The sequence below is a fragment of the Lactuca serriola genome, chromosome 3 (assembly GCF_051521515.1).
Source record: "Lactuca serriola cultivar US96UC23 chromosome 3, Lser_US96UC23_V15, whole genome shotgun sequence".
NCBI lineage: Eukaryota > Viridiplantae > Streptophyta > Magnoliopsida > Asterales > Asteraceae > Lactuca > Lactuca serriola.
Window position 1 is genome coordinate 144,248,981 of NC_136410.1, and position 5,181 is coordinate 144,254,161.

The window sequence follows — 5,181 nt, forward strand, 5'->3', positions numbered from 1 at the left end:
AGTCATAATATGGGCTTAAACACAAGAAGCCCAATATTCTTCCTTTCCTTTCTCCTTTTCTCGGCCCAACAACCCAACATGGAAGAGGGTTGACTTTCATTTGCCACCTCTTTATTACCTCTTGGATCTCCATGCACTAACTCATGTTCCCATGCACACATCACTTCACTCACTTCTCTTCCCCCTCTCTCTTTTTCCTTTGGCCAAGAGTCTCCCAAACACACACACTTCACAACAAAACTCTCTCTAAATCACTCAAGACTCATCCCTTCCTCTTCATCTAAAAATCTCGAAATTTTGCTTGTGTTTCAAGAGATTTTCACAAGATAATCATCATCCTTTGGTAAGTTTTCACATGTCTAAGTTACAAAACTCCTCTCTCATGTAAGATCACTTATTCTAAACAAGTTTTTGGTGATCATACTCCTAGAAAACTCCTTAAGTTCGAGATCTTCCAAGGAGGCTTGCTAGGATCAAGTTTTCTTCATTTCTTCCTTCTAAACCGAAAACAACAAGCAAAGGTGAGCTTCATACCCCCTATTTTTCGGTTTTTATAAGTTTTGTGGGGGGGGGGGGAATACAAGCAAATGTGTAGATCTATGAGTATATGTATGCTTTGTGTGATTTCTATGCTTGTATATATGTTCTTATGTGATTGTGGTGTTGGATCTAGTCAAAAAGACCTTAAAACCGAGATCTACATTAAGTTGTATGAAATAAGTATAAATTATGTTATTTCACACAAATCATTTCTAGAAAAATAACCAAGTTGGTTAATATGAACATCTTTGGGCTTAAAACCCATTTTTGGACTCAAAATGCTAAAAATATGAAACTAAAGGGCCCAAAATGTCAAAATACAAATTCTGAGGGATGAGATGAGTCAAAACAGTTTCAAGAATGTATTTTCTGGAAATTTACTCTTTTGAAGGATTAAAATGTTAATTTTTAAGCATAATGGGCCAAAAATGAACTTTTCGGCCCAATAAAGCCCAAATTGCGAGATTTTCAAATTAGAGGGGCTGAAACTGTACTTTTCTGTAAAATAGGGGACTACGAGTGCTCCAAGTCCATTTCAGGGGTTAAAAATACTTTTCATATTTAAAAGGGACCAAAGATGCAAAAAATTTCTATTTTGGGCCAAAAGTGTAAAAATTGCGAAAATAGAGGTTTCAGCCGAGAAAACTTCATTCTGAGGGACTAAAACTGTTTTTCAAATAAATTTGAGCTGAAAATACCTTTTCAACAAGTTTTGATACTAAAGTGTCAAGAAAAATGGTTTAAGGACTAAAATGGAAATTCTTTTATACAAAGGGTCAAAAGTGTAAATTTATCCAAAAGAAAGGGGCTGCAAAAAGTAAAATTCTAATGTTTTAAACAACAAATCCGTTATGATGAAATACTAGTACCACGACTACCGACGAAACATAATACACCTTCAACACCAAAAATCGTTACCAAACGAATTGATTCGGTCTCGAATCAATAATGAATCAAAAATCTATACACGATGATACTACAATACACACGCTGAAATTACGGGAAGTCAATACACACGCGGGAATTCACCAGACGTCGATACACCATCTTTGGGCCCGAAAGTTTCAAATCGTGCTTGTTGGGCCTAGCTAGCCCAATGACATGATCTTTAGGCCCGAAGGAAACTTGCTTAGATGTTGTTGGGTCTTATATGACCTAATTCCATGTAAAAGGACTTTCACTGGCTTTTGTGCTGTTGGGCCCCAAGGGTCCTTTGGTACTGCTAGCGAAGTCGAGAATTCACCAATGCGAGTCGGGCCAAGGGCCTTTCGCATTCACGATAGCCTTGAACGACTTATGGAAATAGCGGGGGCTTCGCACCCTCTTTTCTCCTCGGTTGTGGGGCTATGGGAAGTCAGGGTGGTTGGATTAAGTGAATAGTACGGACGACGCCTAAGGGATCGTTTGTATAGTTGTAAACTAGTCGTTTTCATTAATGCGTGTTTATAACAATTCACAATCCATAATTAATCCAATGTCACCTGGAATTATCGAATACACACGTCACAACGGTATAATAAAATACAAAACGCGTAATTCAAAATATTAGGAAAACATCGGGTTTTCCTAGGGTTTTCAATTCATACACCTACAAGATGCATACCAAGTCTAACAATTTTTTTTTACAATTATAGAAACAAACAAGCATACTTACGGATCTTCACACTTTTTACACGATAGTCTTTTCAAAAAATATCGGATTTTCTGGTGGTTTTCAAAACAATACAAATCATTATGTTTCAAACATTACTTATGAACTCACCAACATTTCATATGTTGACGTTTTTCAAAATACTTGTATTTTCAGGTAACAGGTAAATCGAAGGGAAAAATGTACTCAGTGATGTCTTGTTGTTTGTTTAACTAGTATCGAACAATCTACTTTTTGGGGAATGTAATGTTATGAAACAATGTACTAAATCTAAACACTACCGGTTGTACTATTTCAATGCATGGTGATGAATGATGTTATGTTTCATGTATATTCACTGTGATGGTATTCAATTGAGTCACAACAGCCCTCGGACATTTTCGTCGTCTGGTTCGGGGGTGTGACATCTAAGCACCACACACACACAAGCTCAAACTTTAGGGAATGTTGACTAAGGTTTTGAGATGTGACATAAGAGGCAAGGGAAGCTGATAAGGTGATGGTATTGAGGTAGTTGATGAGTTTAAATAGGGTGTAAACCCTAAAATTAGGGTTTGCCCATGGCTTGAGTACACCCTGCGTATGTATGGGTACGCCCAACGTACGTAGGGATCACCCCGATGTGCACATGCAAAGGAGTAAAATGTGCGTACCTAGTGTACACCCAGCGTACTTGTGGTCATGTCCTTGTTTAAAATTGAAATAATGGCTAAATTTTTATAGCTGGCGACTCAGGTGTTACATGTGAGATCTTAACCTTTGAAGTGTGTTTTGGGCCAAAGGGTAGAAAAGGGAAAGTCATAAGCTGGGGTCTTGAATGAAATATGGATTTTTGTTCGAGAAGTTTTTAGTCCAAGATATCTAGATAATATTGTGGGGCTCTTCAATACCTTTCTGTAGATATAAAGATCGTCGAAGACAGAGCTGGAACGAAGAGTTTATGATCGTTAGAAGTTAGGACGGTTTTGGGTTTAACCTAGTACGCTGGGCGTATAAGGTTTATGTTGGGCGTACTAGGCATGAATGATCACGGGGATTTAACCTGGTACATTGGGCGTACCAGGAATACGCTTGGCGTATGCGAACCCGATGCAAACCCTAGTATTTGGGTTTTAGGCTCTATTTAAAGACCTTAACTCATTCCAAACCCTTATTACCTTCCACCTACATCATCTCTAACCCCCCCTAATTTCGAAACCCTTTCCTCATTTGTGAGATCTTTGAGTTTTTGAGTGCTTTGGAGTGTTTTTGGTGCTTCTTGGAGAAGAAGGAGCTCATTGGACAAGTGTTGCTTGCATTGGAGCTTGTAGTATCATACCTTCCTCACATTGATCCTTCTTCTGGAGGTATAAAGCTTGAATCTTGATGATGCATTTGTTAGATCTAGCTAGTTTTGAGTATTATGAGCTTTTGGTCACTTTAGTGCATAAAGTTTTGATCTTGAAAGTTTGTGACCTTGTGGATAAGTTTGGAAACTTTATCCATTTTATCATTGTATTGATTCATATCTGAAGGTTGGAGACTTGGACTTAATGGATTAAGTTGAAAAAAATGCACTTTTGGTCCCTTTGAGACTTGTAGACTAGATCTTGGCTGTTTGGGCTATCCTAATGGATACAGCTAAAAACTTTATCTATTATAGGGCTATTAGGAACCATAAAAATGTGATCTTGGTCCTTCTACCCTTTCCATGCAAGAGTTATGGTGTCTTAATGGATTAATAAGTTAGGGTTTTAGCTTTTGGACCTTTTCTAGCCATGGAAAGTCATAAAAGTGGAAACTTTATGACTTAAGTCGATGTTTTAAGTCTAGATCTAAGCTTTGGACAAAAGACCTTAATGGATAACGTTCTTAATGGAGGAGTGAGAACAGGCCACATACGCTAGGCGTACGTGGAGTACATCGGGCGTACTCATCAGACTTGGCCTTTAAATTTCATTGACTTCAGTTGACTGTTGACTTTTTGACCAAGTTTGAATTTGGGCCAAACATGAGGATTTTGGTATATTAATCAAGATTATATGTGGTTCTAATGTTAGTGGATTCGCGAGTGCAAGCAATGTAGAAAAGGGATCTTATCACAGTGTCCCAGAGTTCTTCGATGCAAGTGAGTTTTCCTTACTGTACATTTGGGTCGAAGGCACTAATGTTGGCTCACTAGGTTATGTATCCTTGTATATAAGATGTTGTTATGTTGTGATGATTTTTTAGATCTGTATCATGGTATGTAGGATGTTCTTTTGTTGTAGTGATCTGCTAGATTGGTGTATATATCCTTATATAATAGGATGTTGTAGTAGTGGTATGTTGGTTATAATGCTAGTAGACTGGTTATCATCTAGTAGAGTGCCTTACGGGTTCTATGTAGTTATGTAGGATAACTTGAGAACTCTTGATCTTGGCTTTCTTGCCTACTTCTTATTTGGTTGCGACTCCAGAGTAGGATCATGTGTTCGGGTGGTTTTCTCACATCTGGTTACTTATGGTTACACATTTCATAGATGACAATTGATAGCAAGACAATGTGTTGTGAGAGGACTAGTAGGCGGTAGTGAGTTGTATGATTGATGTTTGTCTGTATTATGTGCCTACTTGATCCTTGATTGTTTATATGTTGATATAGGGTGGTAGTGGGTTAAGGCGGTCCTGTTTTGTGTTGTAGGTCAAAATGCCTGGTGCAAGCCGTTTGTAAGCCGTAGGCACGAAGGACCGGGAAGATTGGTTGGGTTGAGGCGGTAGGCCAACAAACCCTGGATATTCCAGCCCGATGGTTGAGTGGACCCGTTATATGTTGGCATTCCAGTCTGAGGATTGATCGGGCTTGGGCATTCCAATCTGATGGTTGTGGGCCGTTATGCATGCTTGTATGTTTATCGTATGGGGTATTTTGGGGGAAACTCTCGAAATTTTGTGCTTACCCAATTGTTTATGTTTTTCAGGTTTATCGGTGATAATGGGAAGGCGAAGGCGAGATTGTACACACTCATCAA